The sequence below is a fragment of the Macaca nemestrina genome, chromosome X, assembly GCF_043159975.1.
Source record: "Macaca nemestrina isolate mMacNem1 chromosome X, mMacNem.hap1, whole genome shotgun sequence".
Taxonomy (NCBI): Eukaryota; Metazoa; Chordata; class Mammalia; order Primates; family Cercopithecidae; genus Macaca; species Macaca nemestrina.
This window is the reverse complement of record NC_092145.1, coordinates 73,434,400-73,448,002: the sequence shown is the minus strand read 5'-3', so window position 1 is coordinate 73,448,002 and position 13,603 is coordinate 73,434,400. Positions and strand designations below refer to the sequence as shown.

The 13,603-nt window shown below is 36.9% G+C and overlaps 1 long non-coding RNA gene across 2 annotated transcripts in view; it reads left to right on the top strand.

The window, feature by feature from the left end:
* The window catches only part of LOC105464513 (uncharacterized), a 57,377-nt gene that overhangs the window by 5,338 nt on the left and 38,436 nt on the right, over nucleotides 1-13,603 (top strand). The window contains exons 2-3 of one of the 2 annotated variants that reach the window (XR_011618422.1): nucleotides 176-274; nucleotides 10,551-10,607. This is a non-coding gene — a long non-coding RNA (uncharacterized lncRNA). The remainder of the gene's footprint in view (nucleotides 1-175; nucleotides 275-10,550; nucleotides 10,608-13,603) is intronic. The other variant, XR_011618423.1, reaches the window with a different exon arrangement.

The following is a 13,603-nucleotide window of genomic DNA, read 5'->3' as shown; positions in this document are numbered from 1 at the left end:
TTCTTCACCCTTAAGACTATGTAAGCTTTGTAATCTACTGAATTCAATGAGCAGAAATCATTCAATTCTGCCTCCTAGATTTTCTCTTTATTCCAGACTTCCATGGAGCTGTAGTGTTGCCAGCTGTGTATGTCTTACGAACTTTGAAAGAATAATTCATTTTTTTTTCTTATAGGTCATTCATGCTCATTGCAAAATATTCATAAAATTGGGAAAAATAAAACACATAATTTATAAATAAACACACAAAGAAAAAACCATGAGCAATATTTTGGTGAGTATCTTTCCTGGATTTTTCTTTCTATATATTGTTATAACATTTAAAAAACAGGGTAAGAAATCCATTATAAAGGGGAAAGAAAAGGCTTAGTTTCAATTCCAGAGTAGCCTGGTTCTGTTCCTTTTATGGCAATAAGGCAAAGCTTGTATTCAGGTAGAGCACCACATAAAAGTGGTCTTTGACCAGTGTAAAGTGGCTCGTCTATGCACAGGTCTACAAAGGCCATCCCTCTCTGAGCCTGGAAACTTTCTTTTCTCCAAACATTGAAAAACTTTAGGCTTAATTAAAACTTGTCCTTTCAGGCAAACCTTATGCTTGACTAGTACATTCTTTTTTAACTTCGGTTGATTGAATTCCTCATGAATAATCTAAGAATTACAACCCAATGCCACCACTGACTTTTTTGCGACATTGGGCTTAAACGTTTTGTGATGAACTCTTTCCCCCACTCCCCCTCAGGTTACGTTATGATATCAATCTGCCTAAAATTAGGTTTCAATAGTACAAAATAATATACATTTTAATATTGATCCAAAAAGTTTTCATCCACAGTTTAAAATTTCACTTGTGTAAAGGCATGAAAATCTCTGTTCTTCAATCTTCTCAAAAGTGTGAAATGATTTAAATGTAAAGCATTTATTGCTTTAACTTGTGACTATACAGTTTGATTACCTACTGATAATAACCTGGTGTTTATTCTGCCTGTTCTTTTATTTTTTAATTTTTAATTTTTGTGGACACATAGTAGGTGTATGTATTTATGGGGTACATGCAATGTTTTGATGCAGGCATAAAATGTGAAACGATCACACAGAGAATAGGGTATCCATCCCCACAAGTATTTATTATTTGTGCTACAAACAATCCAATTACACTCTTTTGGTTATTTTAAAATGTACAATTAAGTTATTACAGTTGTGTTATCAAATAGTAGATCTTACACATTATTTCTAACGATTTTATATATCCATTAACTCTTCCCACATTCCCCTAATCCCTCCATTACCCTTCCCAGCCTCTGGTAACCACCTTTCCACTCTCTGGCCAAGAGTTCAATTGTTTTGATTTTAAGATCCCACAAAAAGTGAGAACATGTGATATTTGTCTTTCTTTGCCTGGCTTATTTCACTTAACATATTAATCTCCAGTTTCACCCATGTTGTTGAAAATGACTGGATTTCACTCTTCTTTATGACTGAATAGTACTCCACTGTGTATATGCACCACATTTTCTTTACCCATTAATCAATTGATGGACATTTAGGTTGCTTCTGAATCTTAGCTATTGTGAGTACTGCTGCCATAAGCATGGTGGTGCAGATATCTCTTTGATGCACCAATTTACTTTCCTTTGTGCATATACCGAGTAGTGGGCTTGCTGGATCTTATAGCAGTCCTATTTTTACTTCTTTGAGAAGCCTACTAGTGTTTCCATTTCTCCATATCCTCACCAGCATGCATTATTTTGTTGTTTTGTTAAAAATGATATTAACTGGGATGAGATGGTATCGCCGTGTGGTTTTAATTTTCATTTCTCTGATGATTGCTGATACTAAGCATTTTTCCATATGCCTGTTGGACATTTTTATGTCTTTTTTTGAGAAATGTCTATTCAGATCTTTTGATCAATTTTAACAGGATTATTTGTTAATTTTTGCTATTGAGTTGTTTGAGTTCTTTATATACCCTGGTTATCAATCCCTTGTCAGTTGAAGAGTTTCCAAATATTTTCTCCTATTCTTTAGATTGTCTCTTCACCCTGGTAATTGTTTTCTTTGCTGTGCAGAAGCTTTTTAGCTTGACATGATCCAATTTGTACATTTTTGCTTTGGTCGCCTGTGCTTTTGAGGTCACATTGAAGATATCTTTGGCAAGACCAATGTTGGGAAGCATTTCTCCAATTTTTAAAAGTAGTTTCATAGTCTCAGGTCTTAGATTTAAATATTTAACCCATTTAAATTTGATTTTTGTATATGACAATAGGGATATAGTTTCCTTGTTCTGCATAAAGATGTCTAGATTTCCCAGCATCTTTATTAAACAGAGTGTCTTTTTCCCAGTGTATATTCTTGGCATCTTTGTCGAAAATAAGTTGACTGTAAATGCATGGACTTTTTTTCTGTTTTATTGGTCTATGTGTCTGGTTTTATGCCAGTACCATGCTGTTTTGGTTACTATAGCTCTGTAGTATAATTTGAAGTCAGGTAATGTGATGCCCCCAGTTTTGTTTTTTTGCTCAGGATTTCTCTGGCTATTGTGAGTCTTTGTGTGATTTTATGTAAATTTTAAAATTGCATTTTCTCTTCCTGTGAAGAATGTTATTAATATTTTTGCAGGTATTTTTTTTTTTTTTTTTTTTTTACTATATAAAATTTCATTTTTATTTTTAGTTTTTTCATTATACTTTAAGTTCTAGGGTACATGTGCAAAAAGTGCAGGTTTGTTACATACGTATACGTGTGTCATGTCGGTGTGCTGCACCCGTTAACTCATCATTTACATTAGGTATATCTCCTAATGCTATCCCTCCTCCCTTCCCCCACCCCACGACAAGCCCCGGTTTCTGATATTCCCCACCCTGTGTCCATGTGTTCTTACTGTTCAGTTCCCACCTATGAGTCAGAACATGTGGTGTTTGGTTTTCTGTCCTTGTGATAGTTTGCTGAGAATGATGGTTTCCAGCTTCATCCATGTCCCTACAAAGGGCATGAACTCATCCTTTTTTATGGCTGCACAGTATTCCATGGTGAATATGTGCCACATTTTCTTTATTTTTATTTTATTTTTATTTTTATTTTTTTTACAATGGAATACTATTCAGCTTTAATTACAAAAGGAGATTCTACCATTTTCTTTTTTTGTTGTTGTTGGGAAATTTTTATTTTTTTTATTTTTTATTTTATTATTATTTTTTAATTTATTTATTATTATTATACTTTAAGTTGTAGGGTACATGTGCATAATGTGCAGGTTTGTTACATATGTATACTTGTGCCATGTTGCTGTGCTGCACCCATCAACTCGTCATTTACATCAGGTATAACTCCCAATGCAATCCCTCCCCCCTCCCCCCTCCCCATGATAGGCCCCGGTGTGTGATGTTCCCCTTCCCGAGTCCAAGTGATCTCATTGTTCAGTTCCCACCTATGAGTGAGAACATGCGGTGTTTGGTTTTCTGTTCTTGTGATAGTTTGCTAAGAATGATGGTTTCCAGCTGCATCCATGTCCCTACAAAGGACACAAACTCATCCTTTTTGATGGCTGCATAGTATTCCATGGTGTATATGTGCCACATTTTCTTAATCCAATCTGTCACTGATGGACATTTGGGTTGATTCCAAGTCTTTGCTATTGTGAATAGTGCTGCCATAAACATACGTGTGCATGTGTCTTTATAGCAGCATAATTTATAATCCTTTGGGTATATACCCAGTAATGGGATGGCTGGGTCATATGGTACATCTAGTTCTATATCCTTGAGGAATCGCCATACTGTTTTCCATAATGGTTGAACTAGTTTACAATCCCACCAACAGTGTAAAAGCGTTCCTATTTCTCCACAACCTCTCCAGCACCTGTTGTTTCCTGACTTTTTAATGATCGCCATTCTAACTGGTGTGAGATGGTATCTCATTGTGGTTTTGATTTGCATTTCTCTGATGGCCAGTGATGATGAGCATTTTTTCATGTGTCTGTTAGCTGTAAGAATGTCTTCTTTTGAGAAATGTCTGTTCATATCCTTTGCCCACTTTTTGATGGGGTTGTTTGTTTTTTTCTTGTAAATTTGTTTGAGTTCTTTGTAGGTTCTGGATATTAGCCCTTTGTCAGATGTGTAGATTGCAAAAATGTTCTCCCATTCTGTAGGTTGCCTGTTCACTCTGATGGTAGTTTCTTTTGCTGTGCAGAAGCTCTTTAGTTTAATGAGATCCCATTTGTCAATTTTGGCTTTTGCTGCTGTTGCTTTTGGTGTTTTAGACATGAAGTCTTTGCCCATGCCTATGTCCTGAATGGTACTACCTAGGTTTTCCTCTAGGATTTTTATGGTATTAGGTCTAACATTTAAGTCTCTAATCCATCTTGAATTAATTTTTGTATAAGGAGTAAGGAAAGGATCCAGTTTCAGCTTTCTACTTATGGCTAGCCAATTTTCCCAGCACCATTTATTAAATAGGGAATCCTTTCCCCATTTCTTGTTTCTCTCAGGTTTGTCAAAGATCAGATGGCTGTAGATGTGTGGTATTATTTCTGAGGACTCTGTTCTGTTCCATTGGTCTATATCTCTGTTTTGGTACCAGTATCATGCTGTTTTGGTTACTGTAGCCTTGTAGTAGAGTTTGAAGTCAGGAAGCGTGATGCCTCCAGCTTTGTTCTTTTGACTTAGGATTGTCTTGGAGATGCGGGCTCTTTTTTGGTTCCATATGAACTTTAAAGCAGTTTTTTCCAATTCTGTGAAGAAACTCATTGGTAGCTTGATGGGGATGGCATTGAATCTATAAATTACCTTGGGCAGTATGGCCATTTTCACGATATTGATTCTTCCTATCCAAGAGCATGGTATGTTCTTCCATTTGTTTGTGTCCTCTTTTATTTCACTGAGCAGTGGTTTGTAGTTCTCCTTGAAGAGGTCCTTTCCATCCCTTGTAAGTTGGATTCCTAGGTATTTTATTCTCTTGGAAGCAATTGTGAATGGAAGTTCATTCCTGATTTGGCTCTCTGTTTGTCTGTTACTGGTGTATAAGAATGCTTGTGATTTTTGCACATTAATTTTGTATCCTGAGACTTTGCTGAAGTTGCTTATCAGCTTAAGGAGATTTTGGGCTGAGACAATGGGGTTTTCTAAATATACAATCATGTCATCTGCAAACAGGGACAATTTGACTTTTCTTTTCCTAACTGAATACCCTTGATTTCTTTCTCTTGCCTAATTGCCCTAGCCAGAACTTCCAACACTATGTTGAATAGGAGTGGTGAGAGAGGGCATCCCTGTCTTGTGCCAGTTTTCAAAGGGAATGTTTCCAGTTTTTGCCCATTCAGTATGATATTGGCTGTGGGTTTGTCATAAATAGCTCTTATTATTTTGAGGTACGTTCCATCAATACCGAATTTATTGAGCGTTTTTAGCATGAAGGGCTGTTGAATTTTGTCAAAAGCCTTTTCTGCATCTATTGAGATAATCATGTGGTTCTTGTCTTTGGTTCTGTTTATATGCTGGATTATGTTTATTGATTTGCGAATGTTGAACCAGCCTTGCATCCCAGGGATGAAGCCCACTTGATCATGGTGGATAAGCTTTTTGATGTGTTGCTGAATCTGGTTTGCCAGTATTTTATTGAGGATTTTTGCATTGATGTTCATCAGGGATATTGGTCTAAAATTCTCTTTTTTTGTTGTGTCTCTGCCAGGCTTTGGTATCAGGATGATGTTGGCCTCATAAAATGAGTTAGGGAGGATTCCCTCTTTTTCTATTGATTGGAATAGTTTCAGAAGGAATGGTACCAACTCCTCCTTGTACCTCTGGTAGAATTCAGCTGTGAATCCATCTGGTCCTGGACTTTTTTTGGTTGGTAGGCTATTAATTATTGCCTCAATTTCAGAGCCTGCTATTGGTCTATTCAGGGATTCAATTTCTTCCTGGTTTAGTCTTGGAAGAGTGTAAGTGTCCAGGAAATTATCCATTTCTTCTAGATTTTCCAGTTTATTTGCGTAGAGGTGTTTATAGTATTCTCTGATGGTAGTTTGTATTTCTGTGGGGTCGGTGGTGATATCCCCTTTATCATTTTTAATTGCGTCGATTTGATTCTTCTCTCTTTTCTTCTTTATTAGTCTTGCTAGTGGTCTGTCAATTTTGTTGATCTTTTCAAAAAACCAACTCCTGGATTCATTGATTTTTTGGAGGGTTTTTTGTGTCTCTATCTCCTTCAGTTCTGCTCTGATCTTAGTTATTTCTTGCCTTCTGCTAGCTTTCGAATGTGATTGCTCTTGCTTCTCTAGTTCTTTTAATTGCGATGTTAGAGTGTCAATTTTAGATCTTTCTAGCTTTCTCTTGTGGGCATTTAGTGCTATAAATTTCCCTCTACACACTGCTTTAAATGTGTCCCAGAGATTCTGGTATGTTGTATCTTTGTTCTCATTGGTTTCAAAGAACATCTTTATTTCTGCCTTCATTTCGTTATGTACCCAGTAGTCATTCAGGAGCAGGTTGTTCAGTTTCCATGTCGTTGAGCAGTTTTGATTGAGTTTCTTAGTCCTGAGTTCTAGTTTGATTGCACTGTGGTCTGGGAGACAGTTTGTTATAATTTCTGTTCTTGTACATTTGCTGAGGAGTGCTTTACTTGCAATTATGTGGTCGATTTTGGAGTAAGTACGATGTGGTGCTGAGAAGAATGTATATTCTGTTGATTTGGGGTGGAGAGTTCTATAGATGTCTATTAGGTCTGCTTGCTGCAGAGATGAGTTCAATTCCTGGATATCCTTGTTAACTTTCTGTCTCGTTGATCTGTCTAATGTTGACAGTGGAGTGTTGAAGTCTCCCATTATTATTGTATGGGAGTCTAAGTCTCTTTGTAAGTCTCTAAGGACTTGCTTGATGAATCTGGGTGCTCCTGTATTGGGTGCATATATATTTAGGATAGTTAGCTCTTCCTGTTGAATTGATCCCTTTACCATTATGTAATGGCCTTCTTTGTCTCTTTTGATCTTTGATGGTTTAAAGTCTGTTTTATCAGAGACTAGTATTGCAACCCCCGCTTTCTTTTGTTCTCCATTTGCTTGGTAAATCTTCCTCCATCCCTTTATTTTGAGCCTATGTATGTCTCTGCGTGTGAGATGGGTCTCCTGAATACAGCAGACTGATGGGTCTTGACTCTTTATCCAGTTTGCCAGTCTGTGTCTTTTAATTGGAGCATTTAGTCCATTTACATTTAAGGTTAAGATTGTTATGTGTGAACTTGATCCTGCCATTATATTAACTGGTTATTTTGCTCGTTAGTTGATGCAGTTTCTTCCTAGCCTCGATGGTCTTTACATTTTGGCATGTTTTTGCAATGGCTGGTACCAGTTGTTCCTTTCCATGTTTAGTGCTTCCTTCAGGGTCTCTTGTAAGGCAGGCCTAGTGGTGACAAAATCTCTAAGCATTTGCTTATCTGTAAAGGATTTTATTTCTCCTTCACTTATGAAACTTAGTTTGGCTGGATATGAAATTCTGGGTTTAAAATTCTTTTCTTTAAGAATGTTGAATATTGGCCCCCACTCTCTTCTGGCTTGGAGAGTTTCTGCTGAGAGATCTGCTGTTAGTCTGATGGGCTTCCCTTTGTGGGTAACCCGACCTTTCTCTCTGGCTGCCCTTAAGATTTTTTCCTTCATTTCAACTTTGGTGAATCTGGCAATTATGTGTCTTGGAGTTGCTCTTCTCGAGGAGTATCTTTGTGGCGTTCTCTGTATTTCCTGGATTTGAATGTTGGCCTGCCCTACTAGGTTGGGGAAGTTCTCCTGGATGATATCCTGAAGAGTGTTTTCCAACTTGGTTCCATTTTCCCCCTCACTTTCAGGCACCCCAATCAGACGTAGATTTGGTCTTTTTACATAATCCCATACTTCTTGCAGGCTTTGTTCATTTCTTTTTCTTCTTTTTTCTTTTGGTTTCTCTTCTCGCTTCATTTCGTTCATTTGATCCTCAATCGCTGATACTCTTTCTTCCAGTTGATCGAGTCAGTTACTGAAGCTTGTGCATTTGTCACGTATTTCTCGTGTCATGGTTTTCATCTCTTTCATTTCGTTTAGGACCTTCTCTGCATTAATTACTCTAGCCATCAATTCTTCCACTTTTTTTTCAAGATTTTTAGTTTCTTTACGCTGGGTACGTAATTCCTCCTTTAGCTCTGAGAAATTTGATGGACTGAAGCCTTCTTCTCTCATCTCGTCAAAGTCATTCTCCGTCCAGCTTTGATCTGTTGCTGGCGATGAGCTGCGCTCCTTTGCCAGGGGAGATGCGCTCTTATTTTTTGAATTTCCAGCTTTTCTGCCCTGCTTTTTCCCCATCTTTGTGGTTTTATCTGCCTCTGGTCTTTGATGATGGTGATGTACTGATGGGGTTTTGGTGTAGGTGTCCTTCCTGTTTGATAGTTTTCCTTCTAACAGTCAGGACCCTCAGCTGTAGGTCTGTTGGAGATTGCTTGAGGTCCACTCCAGACCCTGTTTGCCTGGGTATCAGCAGCAGAGGCTGCAGAAGATAGAATATTTCTGAACAGCGAGTGTACCTGTCTGATTCTTGCTTTGGAAGCTTCCTCTCAGGGGTGTACTCCACCCTGTGAGGTGTGGGGTGTCAGACTGCCCCTAGTGGGGGATGTCTCCCAGTTAGGCTACTCAGGGGTCAGGGACCCACTTGAGCAGGGAGTCTGTCCCTTCTCAGATCTCAACCTCCGTGTTGGGAGATCCACTGCTCTCTTCAAAGCTGTCAGACAGAGTCGTTTGCGTCTGCAGAGGCTTCTGCTGTGTTTGTTATTGTTTACTGTGCCCTGTCCCCAGAGGTGGAGTCTACAGAGACAGGCAGGTTTCCTTGAGCTGCTGTGAGCTCCACCCAGTTCGAGCTTCCCAGCAGCTTTGTTTACCTACTTAAGCCTCAGCAATGGCGGGCGCCCCTCCCCCTGCCTCGCTGCTGCCTTGCTGGTAGATCACAGACTGCTGTGCTAGCAATGAGGGAGGCTCCGTGGGCGTGGGACCCTCCCAGCCAGGTGTGGGATATGATCTCCTGGTGTGCCTGTTTGCTTAAAGCGCTGTATTGGGGTGGGTGTTACCCGCTTTTCCAGGTGTTGTGTGTCTCAGGTCCCCTGGCTAGGAAAAGGGATTCCCTTCCCCCTTGCGCTTCCCAGGTGAGGCAATGCCTCGCCCTGCTTCAGCTTTCGCTGGTCGGGCTGCAGCAGCTGACCAGCACCGATGGTCCGGCACTCCCCAGTGAGATGAACCCAGTACCTCAGTTGAAAATGCAGAAATCACTGGTCTTCTGTGTGGCTCGTGCTGGGAGTTGGAGACTGGAGCTGTTCCTATTCGGCCATCTTGCTCCGCCCCCCTATTTTTGTAGGTATTACTTTGAATCTGTAGATTGCTTTGGCCAGTATGTACAGTTTAACAATATTGATTCTTCCAATTCATGTTTACTTTTTACACATAGAAATGCTACTCATTTTCCTTTATTTTAGCTATACTAGAATGAGGCTAAAGAGAAACATTATTTGCACAGGAAGATGTTGAATTATGTTTCAAATTCAATATAAATTAATATTTTGTTTTGTAATGTATTTTTTGCATTTCTTCATTGCAAAGGAATAATTCATTTATATGTTTTTATAAATTTTAACACTATTCATAACTCACAATTATGCATAATGCCATGAGTACATTTTCTCCAGTTTAGTATAGTTAAAAAAAACAAAGAATACTTGGTTTTGGTTTTGATTGGTTGTTATTATGCAGAGGACAGGCCTTTATACGTGTAGCTGATTCAATTTGTATCTCAAAGACTCTTTGCTAAGACATACCCTGATTCTCTCACCTTATGTTTATGTCTGGCTTCTGTCATTGGAACCTATTTCTTGCTGGATTCTAGATAGTCCCACTGGTGGGAAGTGTCTAGGGCTAGAGCGAGTTCTAGTCAATTGTTTTTTCATCTTTCCAGAAATAAAACTTTAATTCAAATAACAAACAAGTATTTATGAGTTCCTGCTAAACACTTAGCATTGTTCTCATTGTTATAGGACATATAAAGACATTTTTAAACAAGGTCCTTGCTTTCAGAGGTCTTATAATCTTCTTAATGAGCAAAAAATATACATACATGAAATAATAAGTTGACAACAAAGGAGGATAGGAAGCGCTTAAGTGTATGTAACAACTAAGAGCATTTACACACAGTAATTACTTGATCTAGGACAGAGCTCCTGTGGAGAAAGGAAGGTTTAACAACTGAAAGAATAGTAGAAAGGGTGTAGGTGGTCAAAGAAAAGGAGACTGACTTCATAGCTCCCTCAACGTTGAAGACCTAGAGGCTGCAGCATTTTCTGCCTGCTTCTTCCTTTTGCCTTCCACAATAATTTGTTTTAAGCTTCAATGTCGTTAGATACTGCAGAGCTTCTGATTCAAATTAACTACTTTAAGTGATTAGGACAACTTGTAAGTAGGTCCTCATGAAATCTTCCAGAAAGTTGCCATAAAGCACTTACTTTTTAAAAATCTTCTGTATATGTGCAAATTTTTAAAATCTGCATCCACCTTCTAGGACTGTGAACTCCTGCAAGACAGTGACAATGACTTCTGTATGTCTCTATTTTACTCAGTAAGTAGCATAAAACAGACAATAAATATTTAGTGGAGATATATTTTATTTATTTATTAATGCCTTTATCATTAATATTAATTTTCTTATGTGTGCCTTTTAGAGAAAAGTTAGACTGGTAAAATATTTTGGGGGCTGTTATCTGATAGCTTGATTAAATGCCTAGTAACCCAAATTAAAGTACGAGGTGCTATATTAAAAAAACACAGAGATACCACTCTTTTTTCATTATGAGAGCTTGTTTATACTTCAACACATTATATACTAATGGGTGAAAGCAAAAAAAAGCATCTTCTGATGGTCGAATAATGGTCTAAATAGAAAGCTGTTCTCACTTTCTTTAACATCTTTGTTATAATATCTTTTTTAAAACTTCCACTTTTATTATTTGGTTCCTATGTGGCTTTCCTTAAAAAAAAAGAAAAATCACATTTATCTACTATAAAAATAAAAGCTTTGGAATTTCACAGTGAAAAGACAAAGGAATAAAAATGAAAAAGGGCAACCAAAGGTCAGGGTCTGATGAATAAAAATACTCTGTTGTATATGACAAGTGTGGGGCACTATCTGATAGTGGAGGGAAAAGTAATGAAAAAGTTAGGAACAGCAGACCTCATAAAGCATGTGAGAATTATTACCGAATTAAAACACAGAAATTGCCAAATTATAAGAAGCAAAATTTAACGTGGACAGGCTTCATTTGTTTTGCATGGAGAGCTACAGGAACCATGTCTGATTATCAGTTGGGATTGACACAGACGTTTCTGACAAGTATTCTAAATAATAGATTCTAGTTCTAGTCATTACCAAGAAAGGTGAATAGTCATAACTTAACTTCAAAGAAATTCGCTGTTGCACCATATAGAGTTTGTTGTATAAAGGGAAATCGTAAGATATACAGACTGCAGAAAATAAAACATGTGTCTAATATTTCATCATGTTTAGCTGTGTTTTAGATATTTGTTTTTTCTTATAAAGTACAAACTTAGGGGGCTTAAGCAACTCTTGTTGTTAGAGGGATATTAACAATTTATTTTTAATATGGAAAATAAACATATCTATATAGAATAATTTTTGTCTATTTTAATGAAGTGGCATTGTGTAATGGAACGGCCATGAGCTCTGGAATCAGTCAGAGCTCAGTTCAAATCTCTGTTCTGCAACAGGCTAATTGATTAATTTTGGCCCAGTTGGTATTTGCACTTCATTTATTATTGTGAGGTTATAGTGAGGATTAAATGGAAAAATATAAAAGTAATTTTAATATAGTAAATATTCAAATATCAGCAATTTCAAATGTTTTATTAGGAACATGCTACATTTAATAGTTAATAAATCAAAATACATTTTTACCTTGCTTTATCCCTAAATTTCACTCGAATATCTTTTCTTTACCTGACCTTGCCACTTTGACTAGCTGTTCTTTCCCTAGCTAAAGGAAATGAATAAACCATATATCTGGCTTTGCACAATTGATCTTTCATCTCCACCTCTCTTAAACCTTTTTAAGGTGACATTTCTGCAAAAGAATTAGAAAATACTTGAGCTGTGGGAGACTTAAAACCACATACACTTCATTTATCTTTGGTCTGGCAATTGTTATGAGACAGAAAATGTGTATGTCTATACTTAAAAAATAGAAAAATTACAATTGAATTTTAAAGATACATGCAAATTGTATTTCTAACTTGATATATATACTGTCAGGATGATGTCATGTCACCTTAGATCATAAAGCGATTGAGAACAGGAATCATGTCATGAGGGGAAATCACATAATAGACCATAGTGATCAACCCGATTAAAAGCTGCAAACATTAAAAAGCTGCAAACAAAGAACTATCCTGTGCTGAAAAACACCAGGCAATGTGTAGTATTTCAGGAATTTCAGCAGTTGCTCAATGTAAAACTTGCTCCCTGAGGATTTTTTTATTCCGTTTCTCTCAAACAATCACAAATTTACCCAAGAGAATGGACATTAGTAGTTACTGAACTGCTTTATTTTTTATTTGTTTTACAGAATAGAAAATAAAAAAATAAAGCCTGTATGATAACAGGTGGAAAACAAGAAATTGATGGTAATTATCAAGTCACCAAATGCCATTCATTAGAAGAGATTGCTGAATATCATTAAATAATAAGGAAATGAATTCTCCTGAGATTAATTAGCACTTGACAATAAACTTAAGGCTTTTGATGCCCACATTATTTTTGAATATTTTAATATTTTCCAGAAACTTAAAAAAATACATAAAATTTCACTGGCTGAATAAAAACATTATTTATGAGACACATTTATAACAGGAACTCAGATTCCTTCTTCAACATTTGCACACAGAGCTACAACTGAACGCAAAAAATCTGTAACAGATTGAGAGCAGATTGTTGACTATCACATTTTTGGAAGAATGGTTGCTTACTAGTTGACCAAGCCTATCTACTTAAAATAGCTGAGGCTAAAATGAAAATACTTCAGTTAAAAACATTTTTAAAATGTTATCCTGGAACACTATTATCATGAAACTCTTCTAGCTTCTGGAAGAGATTCTAAACTATTTAGAGAACAAAGAAGCAACATCATAGTTGCTTGACAGGAGAGGTATTCTTCAGGACTAAACTGATAAGAGAGAAAATACAATTTAACAGATAAAATGACATACATTGGTAACAATGCCTGACTCTGAGTGTAACAAATACTTTGAAATAATATCTTCAAAAATTGAAACAATAACCAGAAAACATCATTTTATAAACTGTTGTGAAACAAAAGCGTCTTATATTCTCCTCTTGCTTCCAAAGGGAAATAGCCATAAATGTTTCTTAAAATAGAGGGAGGTAGGTTATACTAGACTGATGCCGAATGTCAGAAAATTTATGCAACCAGCTAATGAGAGAAAACATAAAAGAGCAAGTCCGTAAGAAAATGTGACTCTAACTTTCAAGAAATGAAAAAAGCAAAACATCATGTTGACTGAACATGTTATAATTGAAAAACA